A 22762-nucleotide genomic window follows, 5' to 3' on the forward strand; every position below is an offset into this window, starting at 1 on the left:
ACGTTCTTATTTTCTGCCTTGGATTTGACAGGTTTAGGGGACCCTGTTCCTACCTGCAAGAGACAGAGAACAAATGCCTAAGGAATCCTTTGGCACGGAGGGCCAAATTCTCCTTCATTTCTCCTTCCGCCCAGTTCCCCAGGATGAAACATCACTGCATCAAGCGTCCAAGTTCTGTTGGCCCGCTCACCCCTGCCCTGCCTCCAGCCCCCAGGGGAGCACCCCCACCCCCACCTGCTCGAGGAGGCTACAAAAGCTCCCCTGGGAGCCAGGCAGGGCTGCCATAACCAGTAGCCCGTAATTAACCAAGACAGAGCTTGCCAAGAGGAGACCCAAGCCAGTTTTCCTTGGATTGTTCGAAGGACGTTCCCCAGGGCTGAAATGACCTAGAGCTTAAGAAGGGTGGGGAGAAAACAAACACACGCTGGAGCAGGAGTCTAACCTTCAAGAGCAGCTTGTCAGACTACAAAGTGGTCTGATGCGTGTTCTGTGTGTGCGCTTCTGTTGCTTGTTTCCTTTGATGCAAGGGGCTGCTGATGGGGGTGGTGTCGGAGGCAGGACAACACTGGAATTCAGTCGTTACAGGGCTGGGGCACTATATTTTAGGGGGAACAGGGGCCACAACGTTCAAAGGAATAAAGGAAGACTTCCACGTCTCCAAACCAACATCGCCTGCCCAGTCCTGTCTGTCTTCCTCTGTACCTATCTGCAGTTCCTAGGTCTCATTGCCACTACCCTCTACTCCATCCCACTGGGTTTAAATTAGGTCCTTTTGCTCTGCTCATATTTGCCCCTGGGTTCCCAGGAGGATGCTTACCTAGGAGAAGAGAGATCTGAAACTTTGTGAGCTCAGTAGGCAGCTGGGTCCACCGGAAAAGGGGAGAGGCAGAAAGAAGGGTTTTCTAACGAGGAGAGCTAATGGGAAGATTGTGTGCTCTGGAGCGGGACAAACTTGGATTTCAATCCTAACTTTGCTCTTAACGAAGAGCAAAGATGTGTGATCTTGGGGAAATCACTTCTCTCTCTGTGGTTCAGTTTCCTCTTGTAAAATGAAGAGATCGCTTCCTTAACATGGCTAGTCTGGATCAGAAATAACATCTAGGAAACTCCTCGTAGAAAGTCAAATAAATCGCACCCACGGCTTGGGATCCTACAGGAAGGGAGCTGGTGTAGGGATGGACTCAAAGATATTTGTCCTATGACTCCAGAATTCTGGACAATGGAGGGTAGATTCTAAGTCCTGAATGGAATTACTTCCCACGGAGAATCATTCCCAAAGAATCTGGCTCTGCTGCAACCACTGATGCTTCATCCTGGAAGCAACTTGGGAGGGAGACCTGGCCCCTGCCCTCTTGTTCTTTCCTTTCAGAGAAAATGGACTTCACCCTGCTTTTCTGCCACTTCCTCTGACTCCCTGACCAGCTATTTACCTCCCCAAGATGCTCTGCTCCTGAGAGTGTAGTGATAACGCTGGGAGTCAGGTGAGTTTTCACCTCCCAGCTTGTCCCCATCATCGATTTGGTCTCAAGTCAAACAGACGCTAGCTTTCCCCTATTTAATTTGGCTGAAGGAAGAGGGCCAGTCCTCAGACGATCAAATATGGGTCACTGGGAGACTTCTCCCCTACCCCCAGGCTACATAATTATTTATTTAAAAATAATTAACCAAAGGTATCCACAGGAAACAAAAGCCTGCTTTACATGGGAGCCTGGCAGGAGGGAGGCGAGAGCCGTTTGTTAGTATAGCCAAGGCTGCAGCGCCTTGCAGTTCTTGTTTTCTCCCCTAGCAGAACCTCATTATGGGAGAAATGTAACAGGGAGATGCTCTCGAAAGGCAAATGGTCCTAGACCTCTGCACCCTCCTTGAAGGACCTCTGGTTAAGAGACAGTGTCTGGCTGGGGACTAGGGGATCTCTGTTTTGAGCTCAGCTCTGCCATCAGTGTATTGGGTGAGCTCCAGCCCCCCTTCAGCTCTCAGTCAGAGGACTGCCTGCTTTGGTCGGGGGTGGGGGGGGCGGGGAGGAGGAGCTTTTACCACTGCAAAGTGGGGTGGGAAGCAAGTGATTTTTTTTTCAAGTATCACAATGTTTATTGATGGATACAAGTATATAAAATCAGAGCATGAACATGACCTGATAAATTAAGCAGACTTAATACCACTTGCTGCTACTGCTGCTGCTAAGTCGCTTCAGTCGTGTCCAACTCTGTGCGACCCCATAGACGGTGGCCCACCAGGCTCCCCGGTCCCTGGGATTCTCCAGGCAAGAACACTGGAGTGGGTTGCCATTTCCTTCTCTAATGCATGAAAGTGAAAAGTGAAAGTGAAGTCGCTCAGTCGTGTCCGACTCTTTGCAACCCCATGGTCTGCAGCCTACCAGGCTCCTCTGTCCATGGGATTTTCCAGGCAAGAGTACTGGAGTGGGGTGCCATTGCCTTCTCCATAATACCACTTACTAAGAGTGAAAGTGTTAGTTGCTCAGTTGTGTCAGACTCTCTGCAACCCCACAGACTGTAGCCCGCCGCCAGGCTCTTCTGTCCATGGGACTCTCCAGACAAGAGTACTGGAGTGGGTTGCCATTTCCTTCTCCAGGGGATCTTGCCGGCCTAAGGATTGAACCTGGGTCTTCTGCATTGAAGGCAGATTCTTTACCGTCTAAGCCACCAGGAAACCCACAGCTAAGAGGGACCAGTTCAAAGTCTCACCGTTTCTTTCACACCTACAAAGACCACTTTAAGGGCATTTATTATGATCTCTCAAAACTGATCAGTTCTGTGCAAGGAAACCATGTTTCTTTTAAAAAGACCTGCGCACTTGCCCAGGCTCAAGGATATTAAAATGTCGCACATAAAGCCCATTACTAGAGGTAGAAATACCTCTACCAATACTGGTGCTGGTGGTGGACCCCAGAGGAGGGCATGGCACCCCACCCCAGTGTTCTTGCCTGGAGAACCCCATGGACAGAGGAGCCTGGCAGGCTGCTGTCTATGGAGTCGCAGAGTCAGACATGACTGACTAAGCACAGCACAGTGGTAAAGAACCCACCTGCCAACCCAGGAAACATAAGAGACCGGGGTTCGATACCTGAGTTGGCAAGATCCCCTGGAGGAGGGCATGGCAACCCACCAGTATTCTTGCCTGGAGAACCCCATGGACAGGGAAGTCTGGTGGGCTACAGTCCCTAGGGTTGCAAAGAATCAGACGTGACTAAAGCACCTTAGCACACATGTGCACTTGCCCAGGCTCATGGATATTAAAATCGAGCACATAAAGCCCATTACTAGATGTAGAAATACAGGCAATATACTATTACAGCAACAAACATCAATTACAGTTAAGAATTTTTCTGTAACAGCCAAATGGATAATTAAATATTGCAACAACCTGCTCCAGGCGCACCTGTAACCTTTCCTGCTGATGCTTCTCTCACCAAGAATTTGGCAATCACTCAGGCTCCTGAGAGGGAGGCCGTAATGGGCCAGCCGCCTTAAAAGAGGATGCCAAGGTGAAGGGTAATATCACAAGGTCTCTGCCCCCGGCAAGACCAGCCATGTGTTCTTCTTAGAGGATGGAGAGGCCAGGTCCTTGTGTATTTCACAAACTCAGAAGAGGGCTTGAAAGGAGAACCGAAGCAGAATAGGCTCTGGTGCCAGGTGACCCGGGTTTAGATCCTGATTCTACCACATAAGAGCTGTGTGACCTTGGGGGAATTACTTAACCTCTCTGATCTTTGGTTTCTTTATTGTTAACGGTTTCCATCTCTTCAGTCACTGGGGAAAAGACTGGATGTGTTAACAGGTGTGAAATTACCCAGATCATGTTTGGCATATAACAGTTACTTGAGACACATCTGTTTCTCCTGAGGGGGGATGGTCTTTGTCTAAAAGGCATTTTTAGAAAGATTGAATTTACAGAACTCAGAATCCTGTGCCAGGCACCATGGCAGGAAACCTGGAAGAAGTGGAATGGCATCTTCCCTTCTCTGAAAATGAACATATGACACTCTGGTTTAACAGTGGCTGGCTAAAGGTGCCAGGCAGATAGCCACAGAGCTCCCACAGGAGCAATGAGAAGGCCAGAGAGTGGCCACGTATTTCCCACTCAATTCCTGGTTTCAATTCAGTTAATTGTCCACATCCCTATCACTGGCCCTAAGAACCACAGCAAGTGTGTCCAGCAGCAAAAAGCTGGTATCTAGAGACATCCCTGAGGCCTTGGTGAGGAGGTGTCAACTCTCGCCTGTTTCCAGTCCTCAGCATCATGGGAGATGATGCTGTTTCTGAATTGCCAACAGCATGTGGGACAGAGACAAATCACTTGGTTTCTATCCAGTATGGCTGCAAGCTTGTGGTTTCAGAAGCCAGCCTCTCTCCATGCCCTGCATTCCTGCACCCACACCCATCTCCAGGGCACTCTTCACATTGCTGCACGTCGGGATTTCTTTCTAGAACAAAACTGCACCATCGCACTGCCCTGTTTGAACACTTAACACGGCTCTTCACTCCCTCCTGGAAAAGCCCCTACGCCTGAGACTGGCAGAATTGGGCCATTACGACTCCGTTCTGCCTTATTTGTGTCGTCTGTCACCACATCCCAGACAGTCATGTCAGAACCCTGCCATCTGCTGCCTCCGTGCCTTTGCTTATGCTGTTCCCTGTGTCTGGAATGCTCTTCCCTTCTTCTCCATGTCCCATCCTTTAAGCAGGCTAAATGTCACCTCTTCTGTGAAGCTCTTCTAGATTCATCCAGTAGTTATCTGTTCTATCCTTTGTATTCTACATGCAGTAGTGACTGACAGCAGAGGCTGGTCACCTGCACAGAAATGCTTGGATGATATGTCTCCTTCTCTCTCTCTCTTAAAGGAAGAGATGACTTTTTACTCATTCGTGCATCCTCAGAACCTAGCAGAGCAGCTGATGTATGAATATTTACTGAATGAGAGAATGAGCCCTTAGGTGCTTTGAGCATCCCAGCCCCAGAACATGGGAGCATCCCTTCCGGCAGAAGGACAAAATACAGTCAGTGCTGTGCTAATATTGATACTAAAAGTGTGGATTGGGGGAATTCCCTGGCAGTCCAGTGGTTAGGATGCTGTGATTTCACTATCCAGGGCGTGGGTTCAGTCCTTGATTGGGGAACTAAGATCTCACAAGCTTTGTGGCAAGGCCAAATTAAACAAAAGTGTGGATTGACTCTGGGCTTCCCTGGTGGCTCAGATGGTAAAGAATCTGCCTGCAATGCAGGAGACCCAGGTTCAATCCCTGGGTTGGGAAGATTCCCTGGAGAAGGAAATGGCAACCCACTCCAGTGTTCTTGCCTGGAGAATCCCATGGACAGAGGAGCCTGGTGGCAGACTACAGTCCATGGGGTCGCTAAGGGTCGGACACGACTGAGCAACTAACACACACACAAGGATGGGCTTCAATTCGATTGATATATTAGGGAATAACTTGAGTGTAACATCCATTTCAGAAATCTGCATCCAGCTGAATGGAGCCACAATAGAAAAACACTACAGTTTTTTTAAAAGCTTTTTTTTTTTTTTTTAAATTAAAGTATCATTGATTTACAGTGTTCTGTTAATTTCTGCTGTACAGCAAAGTGACTTAATTATATACATATATATATTCTTTTCTATATTATTTTCCATTCTGGGTTATCCCAGGATATTGAATAGAGTTCCCTGTGTTAAACAGTAGGGCCTGGTTTATCCATTCACATAGGAATACACTAAATGCACGCGTGCACACACACACACACACACACTCTCACACCCTTCAAACATGTCAATTCACTGCATGTGCCATAGCCACATCCGTCCACATCATTTGAAGTTACAACTTTCCTTCCGATTTCAGATAAGTCTCTGCCCACCACCTCAATAATTCACCAGCTTCGCCGCTTCCGACACCCACTTCAATAGGCAAACTTCAGAACTTTCTCAAGGTAAAGTGCCATATTTATTGTTGCACAGCGTTTATGTATTTCCTAAGCATTTAACAGGTGTAAAACTGCTAATGTTTTTTTATTAGACTCTTATCTTTTTTAAAAGGTGTCACTGACGAAGTTTTTGAGTGTTGTGCCCTTAACCCCATTTTTTTTCCCATAAGCACTGCAAATTTTATTGTGTGACCTTGCAAAGCACGGTGGTTTTTACGATGGCTATGTCGGGTTCTAGAAAACTGAATGCGGCCCTATCTTCAAAGATGGATGCAACCGCCTGTCAGGAGGACCCTGGGGAGGAGCTGCCTAGGGTGTAATTAACCACAGGAACTTTCCATACCAGTGCTTCAGGAGCTCAGAACTACCCCCCGCAGAGCTCTCGACAAGTTTCAAAAAACAGTTTAGGAGTTTGGGATTAACATATACGCACTACTAAATACAAACGAGATAAGCAACAAGGACCTACTGAATAGTGCAGGGAACTATACCCAATATTTTGTAATAAACTATAGGGGAGAACCTGAAAAAGAATCTATGTATGTATTACTGAATCACTTTGCTGTACACCTGAAACTAATCAAAATTGTAAATTAACTATAATTTTTTTTTTTGTCTGTCCCATGTACCCTTTGTTTACAAAGTCCTTCCACAATTCATTTTTCATCCCATCAACTCTATGAGGAAGAAAGTAGACAGGACTTGTCTAGACTGGATACATAAAGCTGAGTCTTGTGGCTCCAGAGAGCCAGGGCACCACGCTCCTCGGGATGAGCTAGGGCAAAGTGCCGTCTTTCTCTACTCTTGACCCCCCATCTTCTGACTCATGTAGTCCACTCAACAGGAGGATCTAACCTGACCATCTCCTCCCATTTGTCAAAACTTTGTTCTTTATACTTCAGTTTTTCTGTGTGTGTGCGTGCGTGTGTGTGCAGTCACTCAGTCTTGTTCAACTATTTGTGACCCCATGGACTGTAGCCCGCCAGGGTCCTCTGTCCATGGGACTTTCCAGGCAAGAATACTGGAATGGGTTGCCATTTCCTCCTCCAGGGAAATCTTCCTGACCCGGGGATCAAATTTGTGTATCCTGCAGCTTCTGCACTGGCATGTAGGGTTTTTTTTTGTTTTTTTTTTTTACCACTGAGCCACTTGGGAATCTCACTTCAATTTTTTTAAATGGTGAAAAAAAGACCAGTTGAGACCCTAATTCCATAGTTCTAGAAATCAACTGGGCACCAGTGTACAGCCACTTTAAACTCATACTCTGCCTCTCTGCTTTGACTTTCTGATGATTCCTGGCCCGTTAATTTCTGGGCTTCAACATTTTTGTCTATAACCTGGGCATGCAGATCTCCCTTCCTCAGAAGCCAGAATGATAAATGAATAAAACGAAGTTAGAAAAAAATATATAAAGTTAGGAAAGCTCTAGGTTTTCCTGGAAAAGAAAATGCTGGGCAAACAGAAGAGCAGTGTCAGTTTAGAAAGTATGATCAGAATTGCTCTTTTATAGAAAGAAGCAAAGAGGTGGGGTCTCCTGGGCAGTGAGAGAGGCTCAGCTTGACCCCATGTGGCCTTTGACCCCGAATCCTGGGGGTCCCTTTCACTGGGGTCTGTGAGCTGCACCCAGAATCCGGTGGGATGCCTTTCACCCTTGACATTTCCAAGCCAATCACCCATCCCTGATAATGCAGGAATGTTCCTCTGGCTGGTGGACCTCTGCCAGCTCAAGGGCTCGTCCCAGCCACCAACAGAGTAAACATTACTCAACCGACCAGGGCCCTGTCACACACATTCTTCCCCTGTGTTCCTAACCTCACGCAGAGCACAGCCCGGCCCTGTCGGGTCTGGAAATGGGAATCGAAAAATCAGGCAGGAGCGAGAGTGCAGAGGAGAAAGAGCTTCCAGAAAGGAAACAACCACGTCCATCAATTATAAGCAGACAGAGCTGTCTTCCCTGTGAAGTCAAAACACACTGGGCTGGCGGGGGTGGTGGCTGCGACAGAAAGGAATTAAGCCAGTCTTGATGGGTCCAGTACCGCATCCTTATAAGTCCTCTCCTCCTTTTCCTAAAGAGGAGCCACTTTTTAATTTTTAGTTGCCGCCTGTGGGATCTTGAGTTGAGGCACGTGAACTCAGTAGCGGCATGTGGGATCTGGTTCCCTGACCAGGGATCAAACCCTGGTCCCCTGCATTGGGACCTCAGTCGTAGCCACTGGACCACCAGGGAAGTCCCGAGGAGTTCCCTTTCTTGAGGAGAGAGGCAGAGACACAAATTATTCAGACTGGTGAACTTATAAGACACTCATTTGGGGATGAAAGAATGCGAACAATTCCCCCGGCTTGAAATTGAGAACTCAAAACTTGAAAACTTTCCAAGAGGCTGGCATTGCTGCCTCAGTTTCCTCGCTGGCCACACAGGACCATCGCCGGTTCTTATTAACATTTTCTTCTCTCCGAGGATACAGATGGATGTTTGCCAAAGATTAAAAATCTGAAAGCCTGGGAGTAAAAATCTGAGGCAAGATGAAAGCAATTTAAACACGGGGCTGGCTTCAATTCCAGATCTCTTTCTCCCCGAGGTGGCTTAGTTAGGAGTCCAATTCAAAAGAGGAGAAACACAGACAGGCCTGCGGGGACGGTAAACATTCTTGAACTCAAGGAGTAAAAGTTGAGTGATACTTCAGGGAAGCCCACAAACTGGTTTTCTTATAAAAATCAAAGCAAACGTAACCAAGGAAAGAAAAAGGCTTCTATCAAAAGCATCTTGGCTGAGAAAAGAAGCACATGTGCATGCACCTGAGAAATGGCTCAGGTAGGGAGGTGGACAGGGCGCCAGCAGCTCCGCCTGTCCTCCGCACAAAGCCCAGCTTGGCCACCACGCCTGCTCCTTAGCAGAGAGAGGGTTTCTGCTGGCAAACGCCAGAGGGTTTGCAGGGAGCACGCCAGCCTGGAGATGCAATTGCAGGTGGAAGCCACCCGGGTTAACCCTCGAGAAGCTGAGAGGTCTTCACACCTGTAAGTGTTTTACACGGTCTGCTTCTCAGTGGGTTCCAGATGCCCACTGGACAGAGTGGAAAGCCAAGGTTCAAAGAGGAAGAAGTCATTTTCACCACCTCTTACCTAGGGTCTCCCAGCAAAGAAGAGCTATTCTAAAGCTGACCTCTCTCCTTTCCTGAAAGCCCCACATTGACCCCAGATACACACTGACCCCAGAATGAACCTCGGGGCTTCCCAGGTGGCGCTAGCGGTAAAGAACCTGCCTGCTAATGCAGGAGACATAAGAGACACGGGTTCGAATCCTAGGTCAGGATGATCCCCTGGAGGAGGGCATGGAAACCCACTCCGGTATTCTTGCCTGGAGACTCCCATGGACAGAGAAGCCTAGCAGACTACAGTCCACGGGGTCGCAAAGAGTCAGACACAACTGAAGTGACTTGGCATACACACACATGCTGAGCCTCCCATGATAATGCACAAATAGTTTGAAATGACTTTGTCTCTTTTCTTGTTTCTTGGCTGCATCTCTCACTGGAACATAAGCCCGATGAGTGCAGGACCTTGTCTGTCTTCTCCACAATCTCCTTCCTCAGAACCTTGCACAGACTATGCTCTGCCCTCGATAAGAGGACATGAGGAATGAATGCATGACCTGCCCTTCAACCTGACCAAGCAGTGGAGAAGTGACGACAGTATCACTGATCCTCTGAATCTCTTGAGTTTTCTGAGGTTGATGAGACACATGTATTTTTAAGGAGGAAGAAGGGGGACTGAGAGAGATGGAGAGAGAGAGATTAAAATACAATCAAAATGAAGAGAGAGCATTGATGCATTTCAGCAACTTCACCTTGGAAGGTGCAAAATGCGGGTGCCTAGGAGTAAGTATGACACAGCAGCTCTTTCTTTTCCCACCGGAGACCCCAGATAGTGCTTTATCTAGAGTGGAAAGAGCCAGTGGGATGCCTGTGGGGAGCCTACCCATTCCCCACTTCCTTTTTTTAAAAAAAGCTTTTTATTTTATATTGGAGTATGGCCAATTAACAGGGTTGTGACAGTCTCGGGTGGACAGTGAATGGAATCAGTCATACATATATGTGTATCCATCTCCCCCAGACTCCCTCTCATCCAGGCTGCCACATAACATTAAGCAGCTCCTGGTGCTAGACAGTAGGTTATCCATTTCAGATATAGCAGTGTGCCCATGTTTATTCCGACCTCCTTAACTATCCCTCCCTCTCCCATCCTTCCCATCCTTCCCTACCTCTTGAGGCCTAAGCATATACAAGGGGCCTTTAACAGCGTGGGAATAGGCACCTCCATTAACACGAGCTGACCATTTCTAAAGGGTTTAGGCTGCTGGCAGGAACCCCAAATTTAGTCTTGCCATGTTAGAATGCAGTTTTAGGCCCCTTGGGTTAATTCGGGGGTCAGGAGGATCAATTACTGGGGATTTACCATGGCAACCTGGGTAACTCAAACGGCTTTTTATCCAGAGGAGTCTAAGGTGAAACTAAGAAGGGTTAACGATGGACATCGTTAGGCCTAAAGGCTGTGGGGGCAGACAGAGGCCTGCCGCAGTCTGGTTCCTGGGGTTTCCTTTCTGAGAGGCTGCCTTTGCTGGCAGGGTAATGTGGCTGCAACAAAGGCCCCCTCAGCTGGGCTGACGGGGAGAATCATGACGCTCCTGGTGGGGCTGGGGAACGGGGAGGGCCATAAAGTCATCAGCAGACTGAGCCACTGGGTGTCCACATAAAAGTGAGGGCCCATAAACAGACATCAGTATTGTGACTGAAGGGCTAATAAAACTGCCTTAGAAGAGAGAGGTTTTCCACTGCGACCTATTCATACGCAGGACCCTACTGGGAGGTGATACCCGAGAAGATCCTTGGAGGCCTGGCAAGTGTCAGAACTGCCTCATTATGGGATGCTTGCCTGGCCAGACCCCAGCCCCTTTCTCACTGCCGTGGAGGGCAGCTCCAGCATCACTGTCATCACCATCACCATCATCAGCGACAGACAGCCCCGGATCACCCGGCAGGCCCGCGGATGCTGGGCCAGGGAGCAGCAGGTGCTGGGCACTGAGGCCACGAACGTGGATGATCACTGGCTTCCACTGACCAGGAGCACCAGCAACGTGTGTAGGGAGCACCCCGAGACCTGATAGCTGCTTGGTTTCCTTTCTGTCTCTCCATATGACTGGTAGGCAGTAAGTCCCATCCCTTTTCTAGACCTCAGTAGCTCAACGGAAACTCAGGAAGAGTGATTCTTGCTCTTTTCTTGCCCCAAGGGATGCTGGTAAGAGATGATAAAGGGAAGTAATCTAGAGTGAAGTACGTTGGACAGAGAAAGACACATATCCTATGATATCACTTATACGTAGAATCTTTAAAAAAAAAAAAAAGAGTACAAATGAACTTACCTACAAAACAGAAATAGAGTTACAGATGTAGACCCCAAACTTATGGTCACCAGGGGTGGGAGGGAGGGATAAACTGGGAGATTGGGACTGGCAAATACACACTACTGTATATAGAACAGATAACTAATAAAGACCTACTGTACAGCACAGGGAACTCCACTCAGTGCTCTGTAATGGCCTAAACGGGAAAAGAACCTACAAAAATGAATAGATATGTATCCACCTGCAATGCGGGAGACCTGGGTTCGATCCCTGGGTCGGGAAGATCCCCTGGAGAAGGGAAAGGCTACCCACTCCAGTACTCTGGCCTGGAGAATTCCATGGACTCTATAGTCCATGGGGTCCCAAAAAGTTGGACACGACTGAGCGACTTTCACTTTCACTCTTTCATGTATATATAAATGATTCACTTTGCTGTACACTTGAAACTAAAATCAACTATACTCCAATATAAATTTTTTGAAAAAGGAAGTCATCTAGTAGAACTAAACTGAACTAGTAATCCAAGCTAGTACACCAAACTAGGACAAGCTAAATTAGTAGAACTTAAGGGAGAAAGAATAACAACTTGTTCTTTGAAGACTTCCTGGTAGTGTTTAACAGTGAGTGATTTTTTTTTGGTGAACTGTATACTTCAGTTAAGCAGTATTCATGGAAGTGGAGCTGAATGACATCGTTCCTAGAAAGGGGAGAATATACTTTATATAATAATATGTACATACTATATTGAATAGAATGAAAGTAATTTCACGTTCAGCTTGAAAGTGAATAAGAGGCTTATAAACCAGGGCATTTACGTATGAGGCTTTTGGATAGGAAGCTGTCTGGAAGAGATACTGTCAGTCCACAAATACATAGAAGGTGTATCGTGTGCCAGGCACGGGGCTGTGGGCTGGAAACTCAGTGGTGAAAAAAGCCAACTTGGGCTTAGATGTCAGCACAGCCCACGTTTCTCTCACTCGGCATGCATGTTAAGCTCAGCATCTGTCTCTCTCCCTCCTGGATGAGCTGGAGTTTTAGCGGGTTCAGGGACGACCTTCTTCATGGTGAGAGTAAGACTGACTCGTCTTGTTTCTCTGTCTTTGACAGGTAGGAATGCAAACCCTACACTCCACCTGGAAATAGGAGTCTCAAAAAGGAGAAAAAGGCTCATTTCCACTTCCACCCCTAAGACATCCCGAGATAAATTAAGCTCCTATTTTGTATCCACCATGTAAACTGATGTTTCACAAATGGGAGTTGCTGTCTAGAGGTTTTCCATCCTTGCTAAGCAAGGACTCACTGGGCCTCACTGCCAGCCTGATCCGACAGGTGCCGACTGCAAAGATGCCCCCTGTAGCGGGCAGGGCCAGAAGGCCTGGGCAGGCATGCTGCCATTCAAAGGTCCTGAAAGTGTTAATTTTCAGCAGTTATAGGTGTCTCGTTTATATCCATTATAAATCTGTTTATTGTGACTGGCCCCACCCAATCTGCTGGAGCTGTAAAGCTCTAATGGTCCCTAATAAAGGTGGAAGGCACACAGTTCCTGAAATGGGGAAGGAGAAAGGGAGTGAGGGTGACCAGGAGGGAGAGAGGCAGATATGAGCTTAACAATAAAATATCACAATGGCCAAATTCCCTCTGCAGCTTCAAACAGCAGAGCCCCGGAGCCCCAGTCTCCAAATAATAACCTGTCAGAGCTGAAAGGTCTCATCGGCCAGAATCTCTGAGATGTTAGACGATTGGTCCAAGGTCACCCCTGCTTCTCAGTGCCTCGGGGCTCCTGGATCCTAGTCTAGGACCCTCAGACCAGCTCTCTCACTTCTTCTACTTCGACAGGAGACCTTCAAGACTGCCTCCAACCCCTTTAGACTCCAGCCTTGCCCCATCTAGCCTGTGATGTCCAGCCCTGACTATCCATCCACATCTCTTAGGGAATTGTTGAAACTTCCCCTGCCTGTCCACTTATTCCATATTCTGACTCTAAAAGGAGTTGATGGGGGTCTGCGCGTGTTTTCAGTTGCTTAGATGTGTCCGACTCTTTGCGACCCCATGGCCTGCAGCCCACCAGACTCCTCTGTTCATGGGATTTTCCAGGTAAGAAACCTGGAGTGGGATGAAATGGCTTTCCTCCTACAGGGCTCACCCAGGGATCGAATCCGTGTCTCCTGCATCTCCTGCATTGGCAGGCAGGTTCTTTACCATTGAGACATCTGGGAAGCCCCAAAGATATAGGTACTTTTATAATAATAAGCTCCCCAGATGCCTTTGATGTGGCCTGGGAAGCAGATCTGAGAACCACAGATCTTGTCAATACTTGAGTTTCATTCTCCCTGATGTCTCCAATGACTAGCAGGGTTCATGAAAAGGGAAACTCTTCCAGGGTGAAACTGCAAACCACAACCTTGTCCAGAACTCAGGGAGAACCAAAGCTCTTCCTATCTCTTGATGCCCTGAGGGTACCTGAGTCAACCCAATAACTCCTTCCGGGTCAAGCACCACATGGGGGTGCTGGATGCATTTTATCATGTTTAAGCCTCAAATGATAGCCGGAAGGAGATACATATTATGATTCCCGTTTAACAAATGAAGAAACCAAGGCTCAGAGAGGCTAAGTCACTCATTTGAGGCCATATGGCCAGAGAGCGACTGAATCACAATTCAAGCCCAAGCTTGTTTGGGGTGCTATACCTTGCTACCCAGACACACCCCTCTGAGCATGGTCCTGACAAGGGACTGCCTGTGACCAGCTCGCCTGGGGGATGTGGACTTCCCTTAGGAAAGTCATTAGACACTACACTGTACGGTGTGTCTCCAGCTTGGCAGGGACATGCAGTGTACACGTCCTGAGAAATCTCTTGACTACCCGAGAGCACTGGAGAGACTGAGCCTTGCTGGTCAAGCTCCTCCGTGGCTGAACTCACACAGGTGTGGTTTGGACAGGGCTGCTGAAGCCAGACCAGAGGGTGCTAGGGAGGTGTCTTAAAGCAGATGGCTCAGGTAGAGGAACGTTGCTTCTAGAAATTCAGCCCTCAGGAGTATCTGAGGTTTCTGGCGTTCACTGTGGGAACTGCGTCCACCCAACCCCTTCTTACTGCTCTTTTGCCTGAAGTTTGGGGAGCTTCCTTCCTAAGAACAAAGGTCATGAAGCTTCTCAGATTTGGCCTCCACCAGGAAAGCACCACACCCGCTCTAAATGGCAGGTTTCCAGGACTAATTACCAACAAGCAAGGATACTCACATCTTTCATTAAAGGAAAGGAATGCCTTATTAGGTGGAGGAAATTCAGGGTCATCTTATGTACCTGACCTTTTGCTACATGGTCATGACCCCCGTGTACCCCATGGCCATCCATGGTTCTTCCCAGCTTTCTCTCACTGTTTAGCATCAATCCACTGAAACCTATGGCAATGGATGTGTGCTCAGTCACTCAGTCATGTACATCTGACTCTTTGTGACCCCATGAACTGTAACCCACCAGGCTCCTCTGTCCATGGGATTTTCCAGGCAAGAATTGGAGGGGATTGTCATTTCCTCCTCCAGGGAATCTTCCTGACCCAGGGATCGAACCCGGGTCTCCTGCATGGCAGGTAGATGCTTTACTGCTGAGTCATTGGAAAAGCCCGTGGTACTGCAAACGCCCTATGGCTATCACAGAGCAGTCCTTCCTGGAAGTAGAAAAGCCTTCCTCAGACCCAATTACTCCAAGAAGCCAGCTTGAGTCTGCCACAAACACCAAGATGATTATCTAGTAGAACTACTCAAATTGTCTTAAAGTCAAGATCGAAAGATAAGAGCAACAGGAGGAAAGAGGAATAACCCAAACCACTAAGCTCTGCCAGGACTGCTAATAGGTACCATTTATGAGAGCCTGCTACATCCTGGGTGCTTTACATATATTATCTCATTTAATCCTTTGGCATCTGCATGAGTTCAGTTCAGTTCAGTTCAGTCGCTCAGTCGTGTCTGACTCTTTGCGACTCCATGAATCTCAGCACGCCAGGCCTCCCTGTCCATCACCAACTCCCGGAGATCACTCAGACTCACGTCCATCGAGTCAGTGATGCCATCCAGCCATCTCATCCTCTGTCGTCCCCTTCTCCTCCTGCCCCCAATCCCTCCCAGCATCAGAGTCTTTTCCAATGAGTCAACTCTTCGCATGAGGTGGCCAAAGTACTGGAGTTTCAGCTTTAGCATCATTCCTTCCAAAGAAATCCCAGGGCTGATCTCCTTCAGAATGGACTGGTCGGATCTCCTTGCAGTCCAAGGGACTCTCAAGAGTCTTCTCTAGCACCACAGTCCGAAGGCACTTCTGCACTCAGTCTTCTTTACTGCCCAACTCTCATATCTGTACATAACTACTGGAAAAACCATAGCCTGGAGTATCTTTAGCGTGTATTAAATGTCAGTGTTGTTGATAGTCAGACATCTATGGCACGGCCAGGCACTGGGGTTTTTAGAAGTCCTCCAGTTGATTCTAAGGTGCGGCGAGATTTAGGAACCGCTGTCCTAGAACGCAGGTCAGCAAACAGTGGTCTGCAGGCCAAAGCGGCCTGTTTTTGTGTGAACTATGAGCTCAGAATGGTTTTTATATCCTTAAGTGGTTTTTAAAAAGAAAAAGAGTATTATGTGATACACAAAAATCAAGGAAATTAAAATTTTAATCCCCACCACAGCCATGTCCATTTGTTCACAGCTGGTCCATGGCTGCTTTTGCTCTCCAAAGGCAGAGCTGAGCAGCTGCGACTGAGACAGTATGGCCTGAAAAGCCTGAAACAGTCACCATCTGGCTCTTTACAGAAAGTTTGCCAGCCTCAACACTAGAGTTCCTTTTTGAGGGGCTGCGCTGGGTCTTCGTTGCTACATGTGGGCCTTCTCTAGCAGCAGCGAGTGGGGCTCCTCTCTAGTTGTGTTACATGGGCTTCTTCGCTTGTTGTGGTACCTGGGCTCTAGGTACACGGGCTTCAGTAGTTGCAGCGTGTGGGCTCAGTAGTTGGGGTGCCTGGGCTTACTTGCTTCGAGGCATGCGGGATCTACCCCAACCAGGGATTGAACCCGTGTCCCCTGTATTGACAGGCAGATTCTTAACCACTGGACCACTGAACCACCAGGGAAGTTCTATAGCAAAGTTCTTATGAACAGCTAGGATGATAACCAGGATTGAATGTGTTTGACTTTATTTTGGGGCTAGATTTCAAATATACACACATATATTATGGTATATACATATATATGCTTTTTTCCCCTCCCCATCCATGTTTGATATTGTGGTTTCCTATCGAGCAGTTAGCTTCAAACCTTGCACAGCTCCCTGCCTGTTTCTGCACCCTTGGCGCTTAATTCTCTCCCAGTTTTTGTCAGTTTCCATCAAACCTTCAACAAACAGACTCCAAAGACACTTCTCCCATAACCTGCAGGCAGGGGCAATGTGCTTGCAGGCAGCTTCCTTCCACCTTAGGACCCCACGGGAGGCAGCAAGGAGTCCTTGAATTCCCTAAGGGTCCTTCAGGGGGATTAGGCAGGCAGGTAGGGCTGCTCCAGCGATAGGACTCCAGTATCTGCTCGGCCCCTTTGTGACGAGGCTGGAGCCCCACTGGCCTGGGCAGCCAGGCTTCTTTGTATGCAGACCAGGGCTGGCCCGCTATCAGGGGGAGGCTGCCAGCAGAATGCTCTGAAGGCTGGGCCTCTTAATCTCATTAATATCCTGATTGTCTTCCCCAATCTAGTGGCAGCCGATGGGGTGGTACCCGCAAGATAAAATGACCTTTGAATTCAACAGATAAAATGGCAGTCAGATAAAGTCCCTACAAGGAGAACACTGGAGCCCTGGCCACCCCGGAACTCCACATCTCTATAAACATGTTTTCTAAAATAGCAGACGACTCAAGGCAGGGTTTGCTTCTCTTCTGAACGAAAAGAAGCTTCTGCTGAGGGACAATGGGGCTTCTTTTCTATGGGGAGGTTTGCTGCTGCGGAGATGAATATTTTTACAACTGCCCTCATAAACCCCCTCAGCTTGTCTGCTGCCCCGGGAGTGGGCGGGACTCCAGAGGTGAGCCGAGGTGCTCGCACTGTCTCCACAGCCCCATTAAGTTGTTAAGGCATTTAGTGCCCCAGACAGTGCCGACTGCAAGGGCAGTTCAACTCTCCACCCAGATGGGGATGGGGTGGTGGAAGAGGGGGCTTTGATTTCTTCCCTGGGCAGGGCACAGAATCCACCTTGGTCAGGGGCAACAGTTGCGCGGGTTGGGGGTGGAATAAGCCGGGGAAGCCGCCAAATAGCCAGACTGGGAGACCCCACCCTTAAAGCCCCTTTGTCATTCAAAGAGGAATAGTAAGAATGTGGGAGAAGAAGGAACTGTGGGAGGATCCTGTGTGTTGCTTTCCATGCTTGAAAGTGCTTAGCATCTGTGTAATGCAAAGAGAAAGTCGGGTGTATCCCTTCAAAACCAGTCTCTGCCGCTTATGAACTCTATGTGCATGCATGCTCAGTCACTCAGTCGTGTTTGACTCTTTGCGATCCCGTGGACTGTAGCCTGTCAGGCCCCCTTGTCCATGGGATTCTCCAGGCAAGAATACTGGAGTGGGTTGCCATTTCATCTTTCAGGAGATTTTTCCCCACCCAGGGATTGAACCTGTGTCTCCTGCGTCTCCTGAATTGCAGGCAGATTGTTTACCACTGAGCCACTGGGGAAGTTGGACAAAATACTTGCATTCTAAACACCTCACCTTCCTTGATTATAAAATGGGGTAAGGATATAGACAGTGTCTATCCTACGAAGTTGTGAGGATTCAATAAGATGATGCAAATATCAGCCCAGGGCCTGGTATCCAGGAAGGGCTCAATCAGTATTAGCTGATTATTCAAAGTTACTCACAACCCTGCCACTGGGCACTTTTGAGATTTCCTTGGATTCTGTAGATTTCACTGTTAGGGAAAGTCAGAGTGACCACATGGATGTCCTGACTCAGGATCTGGTTAGTCTAAGACCCAGGGTTAGATTTCTGCAGGCAAGTTAGAGATGTAACAGGGGATGAGGGAGAGGCGGGAGGCAGGATTCTCTGGTTCTCCAGCTCTGATCTGACTATGGTGGGGCGGGGGTGTTCGGGGGGCGGGACAAGGACAGCCCTGGGCTAGGAGAGGGAGGAATAGCATTTGCAGGGAGGGAGGAGCAAGCAGCCACAGAAATACACGCCTCTGTAATAGTAGTGGCCCACCAGCTTAGTTGCCCCACGGCATGTGGGATCTTTCCAGATCAGGGATCGAACCCGTGTCTCCTACGTTGGCAGGTAGCTTCTTTACCACTGAGCCACCAGGGAACTATTGAGCCTGTGCTCTGAAGCCTGGGAGTCGCAATTACTCAAGCCTGTGCATCCTTGCTCTGAAACAAGAGAAGTCCTTGCATCACAACTAGAAAATAGCTCCTGCTTGCCTTAATCAGAGAAAACCCACACAGCAACAAAGACCCCGCACTGCCAAAAATGAAGAAGTAAAATGGTAACAAAACAACAACACAAAAGAAAGACACATCTCCTCTTGGGTAAAGAGGCTTTGGGGCTCAGGGCATCCAAAGGTTATCCTGCGAGGCTCCTTCTCGCCTCTGGGACTCCCTTTATTTCCAAGAGAATGAGCCTCTACCTCCTTGAAAGGTGATACAGAAGATCAGGTGTTGGGTGAGTGAAGGCTGATGGAGACCTCTGCCCCTCCCTTGGTGTTGCAAGGAGGCCAAGAGACCTTGCTGGAGGCAGCTGGGCGAGTTTGCCACAGTCAGGAGGGGACAGTACACAAGGCCACCAGAGATGATGTAGCCGATCCCAGGGCTTGAGCCAAGGCTGGCCCAGCTTCCATCCCACGCCAACTTCCTCCTCCTCCTCGGGCGGATCAATACAGGCACCAGTCTCCAACCAGTCCGCTTCCTCACCACAGCCCTGCTCTCTGACCTTTGGGGGGCCTTTCCCTTGATTCTGCTCCAGAATGGAGGTCGGGGCCATCACTCCGGGCCTGCTCAATGGCCTCAGAATGGGCTGTCACAGGGCCTATAACCGGGGACAGCTCCTGCTGGCGAGAGCTGGGATGGGGGGCTGCAGATAAAGGCCTTCCCGGCTGAAGATAAATGGCTGCTGGCAGCCGGCTACAGTAACTCCAGGCCCCCAAGCAGAGCAAACAAAGGGTGCCCCTGTGACACTCCCTGGAAAGATGAAGGCCCATCAGAGGCAGCCAGGCTTGTTCAAAGCCCCAACTTAATTGTCAATTAAGCATGCATGAGGGACACAAAGCCATGACAACCCTGGGCTGCATGCTGGCGTGTGATTGTAAAGCCGGGAGGGGCAACGCTGAAAACAGCTGATTCTGCTGACCATGTGTTTGTAGGGCACCTTGTAACCAATCAGCCGCTGACAGAGGCAAAGGGCTCCTCCTGCCACTCCTATTGTGCCGGACATTCCAGGGCCAGGGTCACGCTGTGGTCACCATGGGCAGGTGGGGCCACAGCGCTGTCAGCGTGGCCAGGAGGGCGGGGGCTCAGGTACAGAACAGATGCTCTCCTCCCCAGGGAGAAGGGTCAAGGGAAGATGCATCTCAAGGTGCCTCCTGTCCTCCTGGCTCGAGGATTGGGATTTGGAGGGGAAAGAGGGGAGAAGGTGGGGGCTTGGGGATGGGGACTTTGTCTTGGGGATGGGGACTCGCAACTCAAGTTGTGAGTCTTGAGCCTGGATGTTCGTTTCTCCTTGGCCACTGTAGAGCTCTTTTCTGCATCCAGGTATGTTTGGGGCTTGATTAGAGACCATACCTTGGTTGCAGGGACCATGATGGGAAGTAAGCATATCATGAGGAATGCAGACCAAAACTTCCCCAAGCGCTGGGCTTCAGCCTGTCATCTGGGTGGCCCTGGGCACACTTCCCAGGAGACGGTCACAGCTCATGTGCTGCCCACCCTGGGAGCTGATGACGGGGACACTTCCTGGGGTGTAGCATCCTATACCCCAGCCTCAGGGCCAGAACATTTCACTGTCTCTTAGCAATAAGGCCCCAATCTGTGAAACTGAAAAGGAAATAGATTCCTGCTGCCTGTCACAAAAGAGGCTTGAAAAGCTATGGCAGAAAAGCTACGACCAACCTAGATAGCATATTAAAAAGCAGAGACATTATTTTGCCAACAAAGGTCCTACACTCAAAGCTATGGTTTTTCCAGTAGTCATGTATGGGTGTGAGAGTTGGACTATAAAGAAAGCTGAACATCAATTCTAAAGAAGAATTGATTGTTTTGAACTGTGGTGTTGGAGAAGACTCTTGAGAGTCCCTTGGACTGCAAGGAGATCCAACCAGTCAATCCTAAAGGAGATCAGTCCTGAATATTCATTGGAAGGACTGATGCTGAAGCTGAAACTCCAGTACTTTGGCCACCTGATGCGAAGAACTGACTCATTGGAAAAGACCCTGATGCTGGGAAAGATTGAAGGTGGGAGGAGAAGGGGATGACAAAGGATGAGATGGTTGGATGGCATCACTGACTTGATAGACATGAGTTTGAGCAAGCTCTGTGAGTTGGTGATGAACAGGGAGGCCTCCTGCGCTACAGCCCATGGGGTCACAGAATTGGACACGGCTGAGCAATTGAACTGAACTGACTCTTGCCATGACCACTTGTTTAGCTTTCTGTGATAATGATAAAGTGAAAGTGAAAGTGAAGTCACTCAGTTGTGTCCGACTCTTTGTGACCCCATAGACTGTAGCCTACCAGGCTCCTCTGTCCATGGGATTTTCCAGGCAATAATACTGGAGTGGATTGCCATTTCCTTCTCCAGGGGATCTTCCCAACCCAGGGCTTGAACCCGAGTCTCCCGCACTGTAGACAGAAGCTTTACTGTCTGAGCCACCAGGGAAGTCCGATAACGACAATGGTGACAGTAATTATGGTTTGGGCTTTCCTGGTGGGTCAGTGATAAAGAATCCTCCTGCCAATGCAGGAGATGTGGGTTCGATCCCTGGGTTGGGAAGATGCCCTGGAGAAGGAAATGGCAACCCACTCCAGTATTCTTGCCTGGGAAATCCTATGAACAGAGGAGCCTGGAGGGCTACGGTCCATGGGGTCGCAAAAGAGTCAGACACAACAGCGACTAACAACAACAAAACGGTTATGGTTTACTGGGAAAGATGCTGTTCACACAGTCTCTCATTGAATTCTCACGTGGACCGCAGGTGCTAGGTACCCTATCTCCATTTCACAGACAGGAAACTCAGAAAGAAATTCTATGAACTGGCCGCGCTGCAGGTTATGGGGGTTAGAACCAGGATGCAAAACTAAGTCCAGAGAATCAGTCCCTGGTGGGTGTGGACCATCGTGATGAACTGAGTTAAAATTCAGGCAGAGAGAAAGGTAGGCACTAAAAATATACAGTGGCCCATAATTATTGTTCCATAAATAGCAGCTCCTCCCTACAAAGGGGCACAAAACTCTCAAAGATAAACTTGATCCCTGGCAGTTCTCCACGCCAGCCTCCCAACTAGCCCAGAGGCCCCCAGGGGCAGGGGCGTGTGTCTCACTAGCTTGGTGCCCGCACTCAGCCTGTCTGTGCTGTAGGGAGGCACAGGGTGGGATTCTACAGCCCTGGGTTCTAGTCCTTGTTCCACTACCATCACCTTGGGGAACTCTGCAAAGTTACTACCTTTTCCTGGGCCTCAATTTCCTTCTTCCGAGTACCTCCCAGTTCTAACATTCCCTGATATGTAACACGGTCTCAACTTCCAGGGACTCCGGAGAATCCACATCCAGTGGAACGTGCCTTCTGAGGCCGATCGATCGGTGGTGTCTTGGCTGTGCTGCCCGGCCCTCTGCCCAGGCCCTAGTACCTGCTCTGGCCCCTCCAGCCCCGCCTCTCTGGGTCTCCTGCCACTATACAGAATGCCTAAGCCAACGACCCCGTGGTGACCTCACCACAACCCCAGCTTGTCAGAAAGCCACTGGGCCTTTGTTTGGCTTGCAGGCTCCCTGACTTTGGTGTGGAGATCACAGGTCCCAGCACAATGGCCATTGTCTTCTCAATAACGCCCCTTGCCCCAGCCACGCCCCCCGCAGCTCTCAGCTCCAGCTCTGTGGATTACTACCGCAGAGGGGCTGCATTACTTTGCCATCGGGCCAGTGATCATCTGCAGGCTTCTCTGCCTCTCAGGAGTGACCCCAACTTTCTTCCTATGTGGCTGAGCTCTTCCCTTCGGTGGCAACAGCACCCAGAAAAGTGCCCCTCCCTGGCCCAGGCTTCACGCTGGACAGAGACCCCTGAGGAGGTCATGCCTGCGGTGTGGGGGGTGGGGGCACAGTGCAGAATGGATGCTTGCAGATGGATCAGGTCGGGGCTCCGAGCCAGTGCCCCTGGCACTCAGGTCAGGTCCCCGGTCTCAGGCCTCTCCCAGCAGAAGGGCAACCAGCTGGT

General features: G+C 49.2%; 1 protein-coding gene across 4 annotated transcripts in view; it reads right to left on the reverse strand.

The window, feature by feature from the left end:
• Positions 1–22762, reverse strand: part of HNF1B (HNF1 homeobox B) — a 61490-nt gene that overhangs the window by 25526 nt on the left and 13202 nt on the right. The window lies entirely within an intron of this gene.

The sequence above is a fragment of the Bos indicus genome, chromosome 19 (genome assembly GCF_029378745.1).
Source record: "Bos indicus isolate NIAB-ARS_2022 breed Sahiwal x Tharparkar chromosome 19, NIAB-ARS_B.indTharparkar_mat_pri_1.0, whole genome shotgun sequence".
NCBI lineage: Eukaryota > Metazoa > Chordata > Mammalia > Artiodactyla > Bovidae > Bos > Bos indicus.